This window comes from Mus pahari, chromosome 4 (genome assembly GCF_900095145.1).
Source record: "Mus pahari chromosome 4, PAHARI_EIJ_v1.1, whole genome shotgun sequence".
NCBI classification, from domain to species: Eukaryota; Metazoa; Chordata; class Mammalia; order Rodentia; family Muridae; genus Mus; species Mus pahari.
In genome coordinates, this window is record NC_034593.1 from 52,259,643 (window position 1) to 52,274,431 (window position 14,789).

Here is a 14,789-nt window from a genome sequence, read left to right on the forward strand (position 1 = left end):
ATACACACACACACACACACGCACACGCACACGCACACAAAGAGAGAAAGAGACAGAGACAGAGAAGCAATACAGAGAGACAGAGATAGATATAAGAACTGAGGGGGATAGGGAGAATTTTGGACTTGATGTGATGACTTATGGATTTACTACACAGAAAAGCATTAGGATGTTGTACTGTGTACTTAACATATATAGCAAACAAGTAATAGCACTCCTGTCCTCTTCATAATCTGTAAATATTTCAAGTTAAGCAAAAACACCACTGTGGAAAGCTGGGTAGCCAAATGCGTGAGCATGTTTCAGAAAGGTATTTCAGATACTTCTGCTGAGTGGTTCCTTTTGAGATCGGTGTTATCATCATGCTTTAGTGCTGAAAAAGCAAGTAGAGTCAGAAATGTTTTCAAAGCCCGACAGAAAGAGGAAGCTAGAGGCCTGTAAGCAGAAATCAGGGATGAGCAGCCCATGCAAGCTCTCCATGTTGCTGGAAAATTCTACTCAGAAGCAGTTAAGCCCGCTCTTGTGCTCCAATGTCTAAATTGTCATCCTATTTCCATCCTTACCTGCTCTTATGGAATATAGGTGCATGTTTGGTATTTCCCAGTCCACCTTTCTCCCTACCTGTCTACACTCTGAAACCTACTGGCATATTATTGATGACTTCTTCATTACTCTCTACCTCTCTCCTCTTTCCTAGGAATTATATTTCCTTCAAATTCATCACCGAATTTGTGTTTCTTCTACCTACAACTGTACCCCCTTTGTTGATTCCTAAGTATGCACTGTTTTTTCTGCCTTGACCTCTGCAGGCCCCTGGCTGTTCTTTCTAATTATCTTATCCTTCTTTATTTTCTGAGGCTTGTTTCCATATTTGTCTCTTTCTTGGCTTTTGTTTCTTTCTTAGAGAAGCATAACCTGAGAGAAATCCTTCCTCTTTGCTCCACTGTTAGTTGTATAAAGAAATTTCTGTGTCCTTCAATTTTCCTTCTTTACTTTATCCCTTCCTTTGCAACTGCAACATTAAAACAAGAGAAAATCTAAAACAATGATAAAATAAGTTAATTGTACGTTACCAATACTAATATTCCCCACATACAAGTATTTTATTCTTCAGTTGATAGTTCTACGTTTTCCTATACTTTATTCTTTGTTTCCACTCTAGCCCTCATGCCCATACTGTTGATATGAGCTGTTCCCCATCTCTAACATTGTTGCTGGACTTAATTAAGTTCAATCAATTCAGCTGTAGACTGTTGTGCATACCTGGTTAATAGTGTATTATGTGAATTCCTTAACAGATACCATCATATTTCTCTCTCAGAGTGTAAACAGAGAAATAAATACATCTCCCAAGAACAGAAAAGGCAAATATCCCTCAGCAGTGACCACTGTACACTGCATTACAGTCTCTTATCTCCTACACTTTATGACATGTTCTGGGCACAGAATTCTGAGCACCTTCATGTTCCTGTACACACTTGGTAGCTTAACATTTAGATTGCATTCTGATCTTCATTTCTGGCACCTTTCTCACCTTACATGACTTGAAAATATAGCTACAGAAATTATAGATAAACATTTGAAGCATATTGACCACCTAAAAATAAACCTTTGGTTGAACATTGAAGTGTAGATCTTTCATTTCTAATTGAATAATTTTGTCCACTCTCTGCCTCTACTTGGTTACATATATTTTTCTGAACTTTGAAAATTCTCCTAATCATTAATTTTTCACTAAAATATCTTATTTTTTCTCTAATATGTTTCTTCTTGGTTATTATGTTTTTATGTCTAACATGATGAATGGCAATTTATACGTTTTAGGTGAATCAATACGTTTTGCTATCTTAAAGGAACACTAGCTGGGCAGTGGTGGCGCACACCTTTAATCCCAGCACTTGGGAGGCAGAGGCAGGTTGATTTCTGAGTTCGAGGCCAGCCTGGTCTACAGAGTGAGCTCCAGGACAGCCAGGGCTACACAGAGCAACCCTGTCTTGGAAAACCAAAAACCAACCAACCAAACAAACAATCAAAAAATGTCATAAAGAACGCTGACATTGCTGCCTGTGAAGCATTTTCCTTTGCTCTCCTGTCGAATTCTTTTAAGTTGACTTTAACTTTATTTCATCCTTATTTTTTTAAGGAACTCCAAATATAAGTAAGACCAGGCTATTACTTGATTTTATACAGATCAAATTACTTTTCTATACAGAAATTTAATATGATATTTACTTCTAAGTTTATTAAATATGCATGACCTTATGTAAAAATGTAAGCCTTTATAGGAAAACATTCATTTGTTTTAATTACAGTAAAAGTGCATCTTCCTTTAAGAAATCTGATGCCCCTTCATTGAAAAAAATCTTTTAAAAAATAACTATGGTAGGTTAAATAAAGCTGGGGTCATACCTGGCCTGTGAAAGCAGAACCAAAGAAAGTCCCCTTCCCTTGACTGGAGCAGAAATAAAATAACTATAGTAATTACCTTCCTTTGTGAAAATTAAAATACTAGCTACAATGTTATTTCTCAACTTAATTCCGTATTTCCCAATTCTTCTACCAAGGGTTTTAGGGAATATGGTAGTAATGAGTTGCAGAAAATTTACGTTTTATTTCCTAAATTCTAAAAGTATTTCTCTTCATGAGAACAAAAGTGGGGACAACAGTGTTCCATCAGTTTACCACAAATCACATTTCTATCATATCATAGGTATTGGTGTGTTGCCATTGTTTTTCAATTAACAGTGCACCAATTTATATTTATTTCATTCATTTCAGAGATAGCAGCTCATGACAACCTGAACAGACTCATGTCGAACAAACTCGGTGCTGTTGTGGTAGGACTCAAGTAAGAGAATAATAATCCTTTTTACCACATCCTGGGCCCTCACAATATAAGCTTGACTTTTTCAAAGCTTGTCACCTAGCTATCAAATAGCTATATCCTGTGGGGTTTTGCTATATAATTTTTCCTAGAAGTGTTATATTAATATATCCTCATAGGCATTAGTATCTGCTGTGATTTTGGCCTTTGTAGATACAATTGTAAAGACAGAGGAATAAACGTCTTTATTATCACAGCTATGACATCTCTAGAAGGATGAATTCCAGGTTTCAGAAGTAGCTANCTTTATCTGCAGGTAACTTACCTAAAAAATGTACTCATTATATTCTTGGGATGTTGGGTTTTATTTGATCTGGCTATAAAACAGTGTAAGGTTACTATTGTTCTCGGTTCCAGTGTTTTTAGGTAAAAATGTTAGGAAATTTTTGAATATTTTAAGACATTATCAAAACAATATCTTATTATCTCATAACGTTTATCAACATTTTCACTAACATACAAAAAATATGAGCAAGTTCTTTTTTGCTTTATGAACAACTGTTTCCTCTGTACTACTGAAATTCTCATCAGAAGGATGAAGACTTTGCTATATATATTTTCTAGCTTCATCATGTGTGATATAGAAACAGCCTTTACAGAGTTACAGAACTCAGGCGAAATTACTGAAAGGAATTTCATAGTTGAGAGTATATTGGGGGCCAGTAGAACCCAGTGGAGATTTCAGTTCTATTCTGCTCATAACTATATGTTAATGGAACCAGAAAAAAAATCTTAGGTTTTAAGAAATATAACGGGAAAATTGATGTGCCTTTCATACATTAATTTTAGCTAAATTTAGCATATTATCATCTTAAATATGCTTTTAGTGGCATATATTGTATACTGTTTAAGACTTCTACATGTTCTTCTTGTTCTTTACCTTTAAGAATATTAATATTTTAAGTCATTTTGCTATTTTCAAATATTTAGAAAGACAGTAAAATATAAACATGTACAAGGATCATTTGATGGGTACTGTTTGATATAAGCATGTGAAACATTCACTAATTCTAGCAGATATTAAGATGATAAAAATAAAAATGTGTACTCCGTTGAGGTGCACTCCAAAGAAAGAAAACACACAACAAAGACTGAAAAGATGTAGCAGTACTTATGCTAATGAAAAATTCAAAAATTTGAGTAAGATATTTGATATACTTAAAATATGCGTATTTCATAGTGACTATGTTGATTTAAATGCTGATCTTCNCTGACATTGCTGCCTGTGAAGCATTTTCCTTTGCTCTCCTGTCGAATTCTTTTAAGTTGACTTTAACTTTATTTCATCCTTATTTTTTTAAGGAACTCCAAATATAAGTAAGACCAGGCTATTACTTGATTTTATACAGATCAAATTACTTTTCTATACAGAAATTTAATATGATATTTACTTCTAAGTTTATTAAATATGCATGACCTTATGTAAAAATGTAAGCCTTTATAGGAAAACATTCATTTGTTTTAATTACAGTAAAAGTGCATCTTCCTTTAAGAAATCTGATGCCCCTTCATTGAAAAAAATCTTTTAAAAAATAACTATGGTAGGTTAAATAAAGCTGGGGTCATACCTGGCCTGTGAAAGCAGAACCAAAGAAAGTCCCCTTCCCTTGACTGGAGCAGAAATAAAATAACTATAGTAATTACCTTCCTTTGTGAAAATTAAAATACTAGCTACAATGTTATTTCTCAACTTAATTCCGTATTTCCCAATTCTTCTACCAAGGGTTTTAGGGAATATGGTAGTAATGAGTTGCAGAAAATTTACGTTTTATTTCCTAAATTCTAAAAGTATTTCTCTTCATGAGAACAAAAGTGGGGACAACAGTGTTCCATCAGTTTACCACAAATCACATTTCTATCATATCATAGGTATTGGTGTGTTGCCATTGTTTTTCAATTAACAGTGCACCAATTTATATTTATTTCATTCATTTCAGAGATAGCAGCTCATGACAACCTGAACAGACTCATGTCGAACAAACTCGGTGCTGTTGTGGTAGGACTCAAGTAAGAGAATAATAATCCTTTTTACCACATCCTGGGCCCTCACAATATAAGCTTGACTTTTTCAAAGCTTGTCACCTAGCTATCAAATAGCTATATCCTGTGGGGTTTTGCTATATAATTTTTCCTAGAAGTGTTATATTAATATATCCTCATAGGCATTAGTATCTGCTGTGATTTTGGCCTTTGTAGATACAATTGTAAAGACAGAGGAATAAACGTCTTTATTATCACAGCTATGACATCTCTAGAAGGATGAATTCCAGGTTTCAGAAGTAGCTANCTTTATCTGCAGGTAACTTACCTAAAAAATGTACTCATTATATTCTTGGGATGTTGGGTTTTATTTGATCTGGCTATAAAACAGTGTAAGGTTACTATTGTTCTCGGTTCCAGTGTTTTTAGGTAAAAATGTTAGGAAATTTTTGAATATTTTAAGACATTATCAAAACAATATCTTATTATCTCATAACGTTTATCAACATTTTCACTAACATACAAAAAATATGAGCAAGTTCTTTTTTGCTTTATGAACAACTGTTTCCTCTGTACTACTGAAATTCTCATCAGAAGGATGAAGACTTTGCTATATATATTTTCTAGCTTCATCATGTGTGATATAGAAACAGCCTTTACAGAGTTACAGAACTCAGGCGAAATTACTGAAAGGAATTTCATAGTTGAGAGTATATTGGGGGCCAGTAGAACCCAGTGGAGATTTCAGTTCTATTCTGCTCATAACTATATGTTAATGGAACCAGAAAAAAAATCTTAGGTTTTAAGAAATATAACGGGAAAATTGATGTGCCTTTCATACATTAATTTTAGCTAAATTTAGCATATTATCATCTTAAATATGCTTTTAGTGGCATATATTGTATACTGTTTAAGACTTCTACATGTTCTTCTTGTTCTTTACCTTTAAGAATATTAATATTTTAAGTCATTTTGCTATTTTCAAATATTTAGAAAGACAGTAAAATATAAACATGTACAAGGATCATTTGATGGGTACTGTTTGATATAAGCATGTGAAACATTCACTAATTCTAGCAGATATTAAGATGATAAAAATAAAAATGTGTACTCCGTTGAGGTGCACTCCAAAGAAAGAAAACACACAACAAAGACTGAAAAGATGTAGCAGTACTTATGCTAATGAAAAATTCAAAAATTTGAGTAAGATATTTGATATACTTAAAATATGCGTATTTCATAGTGACTATGTTGATTTAAATGCTGATCTTCAGTTTAAGATACGGAATTCTGCATTTTTGTTGAGTATATACATACATATATTTATAATTAAAGTCATCTGTCTATAATTTACTCTCATATTTTCTGCATTCAATGTTTCTGTGTATTCCCGTCAATGATTCTGAATTGTGTGCACTGGGGGCCACTGACACAGGGTGAACACACCTTCTCACTCATTTCCCTACAACCAATATGTCAAACCCTTAAGCAGAATCGAGTCCTCACTTTTAGACAGAAGTGACCAGTGAGCCCTAGTTAACTGGTGAGACTGAGGAAGACAGAAGTGACCAGTGAGCCCTAGTTAACTGGTGAGACTGAGGAAGACAGAAGTGACCAGTGAGCNAGCCCTAGTTAACTGGTGAGACTGAGGAAGACAGAAGTGACCAGTGAGCCCTAGTTAACTGGTGAGACTGAGGAAGACAGAAGTGACCAGTGAGCTCTAGTTAACTGGTGAGACTGAGGATTCAAAACACTGCCAACACATCAGTGTATGTGTTGAGGAGAGTGAGATATTTCCTTGCATAACTTTTGACAAGGGTTTTGTTGTGGTTTTGCTTGATTTACCTCTAAAGCTACAGGCTGTCTCCTCAGTATCCATTCCCAGCTGCCCTTGAAGACTGTGTTCATGTGACCAAGTTCTTTCTCCAGGATAAAGTTCTTGCAAAATACAGAGTGGATCCCTCTCGCATATGCATTATGGGCGAAAGTTCCGGGGGTACCTTGGCAGCGACAGTGACTCAGCTGGTATGTTGTGTGTGTTATATACGTTTTAATCCTAATGCAAGGGAAGCTGTGTTTCAGGTGTGTTTGTATTTTTTATACTGTTGAATGTGAAATTTAAATTAAACAAGTATGATTATCCACTTTGCATGATATTACTTCAGATGTGGTTTTATTGTCTAATGCTAGAGAAGGCTTTTACAGTCTTGTATTTTTAGAGGTTGGGAGCAGGATCTAGGCTTTGAATCCAAGGCAGTATGCTTGCTACCAGAGGACTATGCAAACTTCACTTTGAAAGGTAAACTGTTTCAAAATGGGCTTTTGATAAGATTTCCTGAATTGCTCTGTAGTTTGTGCTGGCCTTGAACTCATGAGCCTCCTGGTCCAACAACTCAAGAACCAGGTATTAGGAAATTGTAATGACTCTGGCTCAACCTGCCAATGTTAGGAAAAAAATGCAACATTATTTATAAACCACGATATTCTTTACAATAATGGATTTTACATTCATAACTAAGTTTCTATAGATAAAATATAAAAATTATCAATTTTTAAAATAAATATCATTGATGAGTGCATTAGTTACTTTTTTCCTCTGAGACTAAATATCTGGCAAGAAGCACTTAAAGGAAAGAGGGGATTTTAACAGCTCCTAGTTTGAAACATTCAGTGCCTAATGGCAGGAAAGGTATGGCAGTGGGAGTGGCTCGTGACTGGCAGTGGGAGCATTGTACAGAGTGTAAAGCCACCTCCTGATTCCGTTGTAAGGGTGATACCCTTCCCACAAAGTCCAGGTTGGTGTCACAAGAGGCTGTCACCTGTGGAAAGATTGTGAGAAGCAGAGATGTGGCCACAAAGTCTCCTTCCTGTGCTTCAAGGGTCAGATACATTGGGCTACATTAGACCCTCTGACCCATCTGACTTGCTAAAGTTTAGACATCCATTGCTGTTCCTCATCAGGTGTTCAGTGTCCTAGATAAATGTCAGCACTGCCAACTATTCAGCAATTGTCCTCTTTGGTGAAAAGGACATTTACCTGGTCCCCAAAGTCTCTACAGAGGATTTGGCATATGATATTCTGAAATTGTTTTAGTGTACTATAATCCAAATTCAGGAATTTATAATAAATGATGCTGATATTAATGAGTATTTGTGATGACTCTTATTTGAAAAGTTTTTTTTTTATAATGAAGTTTACAGTAAAGTTTAAAACTGAAAACTTAGAGGTAAAGAGAATATTTCCATTATGAAATTTTGCTAGCTTTAGTACAGTAGGTATTAAAAGAACAAGGACTATAGTGGTTCAGAACAGCACAGGACTAATAAAATTTGAAGCCCAGACCCTCTCCCCAATGGGCAATATATTGTGGCATTTATTACAGACTATTTTGATTTAGAGCATGTGGAATTTTCAACTACTACCTAGAGAACTATTGTTCTTCCACTTTTTCTGTGTTAAGTGCAAAAGTTTTCATTTAATATATGCGTGTCCTGTGTGTGTGTGTGTGTGTGTGTGTGTGTTTGTGTGTGTGTGTCCATGGGCTTATGTTAGTATACACATTTTAAATGTGTGTACTTATGTATGCATGTTCACGTGTATGGTTATGCATGTAGATTCCAGAGGTTGACACTGGGTGTCTTCTTCTATATTTCTCTACCTTATTTTTGAAACTGGTTCTTTAAAAGGGCCTAAGATCTCTGAGTCAGCTAGATTTGCTGTACATTTAGATTCAGGATTCCCCTTGAGTCCAACCTACCCACATAGTGCTGAGGTAGCAGGTGTATGCTGTTAATCCCAGATTTCTATGTCCTGGCCATCTGTACTCAGCTCACCAAGTTTGTATCAACAAATAATTTACTGACTGAGCCATCTCCACATATTCCACATCTGACTGGACTAATTTCTCATCCTTTTTTTTTGTATTTCAATATGACATTAAAAGGTCAACTACCTTATAACTTTGGTGTTCCTCAGGTACAAGCATGTGTGCTAAGTCACTTGTAAGCCCTGCTACATACGAAGAAGCTGTAACAAACTGTGCTCATAGAAGAATTTTTCTCTACTCCTCTGAAAGGCTTCATTTTATTTAGAAAATTCCTATTCTAAAACCACTGGGAAGTAACAAGAACCTGGAAAAAGTCTTTTGAGGAAATTTTTATTTCTTCATTTTCTTCATAACCTGTACAACCTGCCTTGTATTGTAATTTGAAATTTTCAGATGGTTAGCCTTGTGATGAGCTAAGGAATTCCCAGATTCTTTCATTTTGTGTAAATCCTTTGACTTTATGAGGACTTTATGGCCTTGAGTAAATCCTCATGCTTTCTCACCCATGCAGAAGTTCCAGAAATAATGACTCTGAGACTTAACCATATATGAATAAATGCCTAGACCAAACATTTTAGCTTAGTCCCACTAGCTTAATTATCCCACTTCCTCTATTCTAACTACCTCCATGTGGTTAATTACCTCTCCTCAGGTTCATTTGACCATCTTCCTCAGAGTTTGGGACAAATCTGGTAGCATCTGACTCTATCCCAGAAATCTTCTCTCTATACCAGAATTTCCACCTTATTTCCTGCCTACGCTCATAGACCAACAGCATTTTATTGACAAGTGATACTTTCGTACATTGCACAAGAGATTCTCTCTACATGTGAGAGCATTTTGAATAGTTTGGGATTTCCCAAAGAATGGCATCAGATATGGTTACTGATGCAGAAGTGCTGTGGAAACTGTTGCTCTTGAGGTTCTCACACTCACAGGTGACGTCTAGGTTCACTGCTGCAGAATGTACACAAAGAAAAGAATGTAGCTGCAGAATCAAGACTCCTCTTATTTCTGATAAGAAACAAGGCCTACCCATGCAACATTCTGCACCCTTTTCTGTTCTTCTGATTTTCATAAATTATTCTGTCTCATCTATTACTGTTATCATAGCACACTACTTAGATAAATGTTAAGTGTTTTCTTTAGAATGCCATGGTCCATTAGACTTTACTTTATATGTAAGTATTGGCAATTCTATTTCATTATATTTGTAGATTTTTCTCATTGTATCACTCAGGTCAAATATTCTTCTAGGGAAATAGACATGGTAACACGTGATTATTATTATAGAAATTGGGAGACCGAGGCAGGAGGACACTATGTTCTAGAATGAGATTCACAACAAAGCTTTATTATAACAAAAGTTAAGTCTCTTAAGAGAAACAAACACCAAATACATTGTACTTATTCTGTCTTCTTTACTAGGATGCTGCTGACCATCCTGACCCTATTTCTGTTTGTTATATGTGAATAAATGTGTAAGAAACAGAATATGCATTGTTCCTGAACAGATGAAATTAGAATGACTTACTCTCATGTCTAAACTAATGAATAAATTTTATGAGAAAAAATCACTGATAATGTTTCAGATTAATAAATTAATTTTATCTCAGGCTATTAAAGTAAAGGTGCCAATCCTTTCATTTGAAAGCTATTGACTCATTAGTATTCATTATATTTCTGTCTATGATATGATCCAGAATTAAAAAATAGAATCAAGGCACAAGCCTTGATATACCCTGGCCTACAGATGATTGACACCTTTCTGCCATCTCACCGGGAGTATGAACATGGTCCAATCCTGCACAGGGAGATGATGCTCAGGGTGGCATCTCTATATGTGACTACGGAATCATCACTGACTCAGGCCTTACTGAGAAATGAGCCCATGCCCGAAGGATCAAGACACCTATTCAAGTTTGTTAACTGGAGCGACTCTCTTCCTGAGAAGTATAAAAAGAGCCATGTTTACACTGAACCAGTCCTTGGAAAATTGAATGCTTCCTACCCAGCACTTATGGACAGCAGGCTGTTTCCTTTGCTAGTCAATGACTCCCAGTTACAGAATTTGCCACTCACTTACATCCTTACCTGCACACATGAGCAATTGAGAGATGATAGTTTCATTTACATCACTTGGCTTAGAAATGTTGGAGTTCAGGTTATTCATGACCACATGGAGGGAGGAGTTCATGGAGCTCTCTCATTCACTACGGGTTCACTGGCTTTACATCTAGGATTTAAAGTAAGAGATAGGTTTATTCTTTGGTTAGAGGAAAACCTATAAATTAGAGGTGCATGTAGCCATGAAGTGATCTAGTTAGAAAAGAAATCTGATAGTTGTATTTGAACTACTGCAAGATGAATGGGCACAAAACAATCTGAGTTTGGGGTAAAACTATATTTCAGTTTGAATAAAGAGGACTGAATATGTTTGAGAAAGTTACTTCATCTTCTAAATCTTAGAAATATTGCTCAAATGAGGATATTCACTTCATGATTTCCATTAACTGTCATTTGTCAGGAAAGATATACTCTGAGTATTCAAAAATGATAGGACAGTGCAAAAATGTGGTGAAATACAGGCTTGCAATATGGATGGAATCTTGATGACTGGCTGGGTTGGCACATTCCTGTCCTGTACTCCAGAGGCAACAAGGTACAGAGATCTGAGAATTCAAGGCTCAGATGATCTATATAGCTAATTCTAGCACAACATGGCTATATAGTGGCATGCTGTCTCAACAAAAGAAAAAATTTAATAAATAGCAAAGAAAAGAACCACAAATGAGAAGAAAATGTGATAAAGTACAATTGTAGTGACATTTGTACGGACTGAGTATTATAATGTATTTGTGCTATGGTTTTTCCAGTCGTGTGCTGTCCATATATTATTTCAGTCAGTTCTAGGTAAATTAAGGTAGTTGTTCTTGTTATTCATTTCTCATGGAATTTATTTTTTATTGTATTGGAGGAAATGGTTAACATTTTACTGTACATTATTCATAAAGTGGAGGGATGGTTCCCAGTGAACTAAATATAGGCTGTAGGTATAATTATTTATAGTATTCTTTTGAATGCCTGTGGTGATCCACTGTGTGCGCAGAGACTGCACATCCAGGGAGTCATCTGAGTTGATGATCTCCAGATATGTTTGCTTCCCTGTTCTGATGGAACCCATGTTCCTATCAGCACAAATCAATTCATAAATAGCTGTATTTCTACTAGGAAACATGAAAATTAATGTTAATGCTCTGATGTCCTGGTGGTTCTGCTGCTTGTGTATGATTGTTTGACATGTTGCGTGCTTATTCTGTTTTTTCTTTTTAAAAATATTTTGTTTATTCACATTCTCAGTCTATAGTGCTTAAAACTGAAATCATTGATCAGCTTTTTTTTTTCTTTTTTAATTTTCTCTACAGGGACATTTCTATTTTAATCAGTGCTCTTAAACACTTTTTTTTGTTGTTGTTTTGGATATTTTCTTTCTTTACATTTCAAATGTTTTCCACTTTCCAGGTCTCCGCTTCAGAAGCTGCCTATCCTATCACCCCTCCCCCTGCCTTTATGAGGTTGCTCCCCCACCTGGCCACCCACTCCTGTCTTCCAGTCCTAGCATTCCCCTACACTGGAGCACCAACACCCTCAGGCCCAAGGGCCACTCCTCCTTCCACTGATGTCCAATAAGTCTGTCCTATGCCATAACTGTGGTCAGATGTTCCTCCATATATATTCTTTGGTTGATGGTCCAGTACCTGGGAGCTCTAGGGGGTCTGGCCTGTTGATAGTGCTGCTCCCTCCATGGAGCTGAAAACCCCCTCAGCTCCTTCAGTCCCTTCTCCAACTCCTCCATCAGGGACCTCACCCTCAGCCCAAAGGTTGGCTACAAGCATCCACCTCTATATTTGTCAGGGTCTGGCAGAGCCTCTCAGGAGACAGACATATCAGGCTTCTTGCACTTCCTGGCATCTACAATAGTGTCTGGGTTTGGTGACTGTATGTGGGATGGATCCCCAGGTGGGACAGTTTCTGGATGGCTTTTCTTCAGTATCTGCTCCAGACTTTGTCTCCATATTTCCTCCTGTGAGTATTTTGTTTCCCCACTGAAACATCCATACTTTCTGATCTTCCTTCTTCTTGGGCTTCATATGGTCTATGAATTGTGTCTTGGGTATTCTGAACTTTTGTGCTAATATCCACTTATCACTGAGTGCATGCCATGTGTGTTCTTTGGTGACCAGGTTTCCTCACTCAGGATGGTATTTTCTAGTTCTATCCATTTGCCTAAGAATTTCATAAAGTCATTGTTTTTAATAGCTGAGTAGTACTCCATTGTATAAATGTACCACATTGTCTGTATCCATTCCTCTTTTGAAGGACATGTGGGTTGTTTCCAGCTTCTGGCTATTATAAACATGACTACTATGACCACAGTGGAGTATGTGTCCATATTACATGTTGGAGCATCTTCTGCTTATAAGCTCAGGAGTGGTGTAGCTGGGTCCTCAGATAGTACAATATCAAATTTTCTGAGATACCACTAGACAGATTTCCAGAGTGGTTGTACCACCTTGCAATTCCACCAGCAGTGGAGGAGAGTTCTTCTTTCTCTGCATCCTCCTCAGCATCTGCTGTCACCTGAGTTTTTGATCTTAGCCATTCTGACTGGTGTGAGGTGAAATCTTGGGGTTGCTTTGATTTGCATTTCCCTGAAGACTAGGGATGGTGAACATTTCTTTAGGTGCTTCTCAGCCATTTGAGTTTCCTCAGTTGAGAGTTCTGTTTAGGAAGCTCTGCTCCTAAACTGTGTGAAATGGAAGTTAAGCGTGTCTTGTGAATTTAGTTGGTAATCTGATCCTCATCTCCAAACATATTTTCATTCATGTTTTTCTGCAGCTTGAGATTTTGTTCATCTCAACTATGATTAGCAAATTCGTCTCTTAGATTTCACTCTATGAGCTTCTTACCAGCCATTCAGACACTAAGCTCTTGCAAGATCATCAGGAAAGTTTAGCTTTTAGGTTTCTTTGCTGTTGTTTGTGAAGCTATAACATCTTAAGTAACATCAATCTGCTTGTTGTATTAGTAAAAGAGAAAGAGTGCTGGCAATCATGACAAACCAGATGATGAAAATTGCTTCTCATCATTAAGTATTAATCAGAGATTGAGAGAGAATTAGAAGGACATAGGTTGCCATGGAAAGTGAATGTCGTTTCCCTCAGATGACAGTTCGTTTTTTGAAAAGACATAACCAAAATAGGAAATGGGAGGACCTAGGGACCTGATAAAGTACCCAATCTCCAGTCTGTTTAGGAGAATCCAGTTTAGGATCCCTCAATCCTGATAAAAGCTCTTGAAAAGAAAGCTATTCATTTGCCTTCTCTGTGACTTTGTCTTCTGTCTTATGTGGGATGCACACTTATTCCTTCACTGGCATAAGTGTGGCCTACTTCTTCATGGAATGAGCTCCGAAATCTCTTAGACAACCACCTGGACCCCTCCCCCTTCACTTTTTTTCTTTTTACATTATTTTAGGTTCCATAGACCTGACCAAGGACTCTCACCTGCATGGGAACTATCTGGTGACTCCTCTCCCCCTGCCCTCCCCTCCCTTCATCCCCGGGTCTGAGTGCCACCCGGAGCCACTATTCTGTTCTCAGCTCCAGCATGGGATTTTAGAGGCCGGGAACCTGGTACCTGGGGCTGCCCCTTGTTCACCACAGGCCGTGTGGGGTCAGTGATTTAACAGCCAGACGTCCACCCGGGGCCGCATGCAAAGCATGCACAGTCCTCTAGCATCTGTCCGCTCAGAGCACAGGAACTCTCTTGGGATGCAGGTTCTCTCCAACTCCCCTCTTTCCCCATCACCCACGGCCCGCAGTCTCTTGCTGCTGACCTTGGATCAAGGTTTTGAAATCTCATCTCCAGCACCATGCCTAACTGCATGCTGCCATGTTTCCCACCATGATAATAGAATGAACTTCAGGAACTGTAAACCAGCCCCAGGTAAATGTTTTACTTCATAAGAGTTGTGGTGGAGGTGGATTCCGGTTGGCGCCAGCCCCTCACTACCTTGGGAACTATCTCGGCAGATG

The 14,789-nt window shown here is 37.2% G+C and overlaps 1 pseudogene; it reads left to right on the forward strand.

The window, feature by feature from the left end:
• The first annotated feature begins 297 nt into the window (after positions 1 to 297).
• Positions 298 to 10,981, forward strand: LOC110320786 (annotated as a pseudogene).
• The last annotated feature ends 3,808 nt before the right edge of the window (positions 10,982 to 14,789 follow it).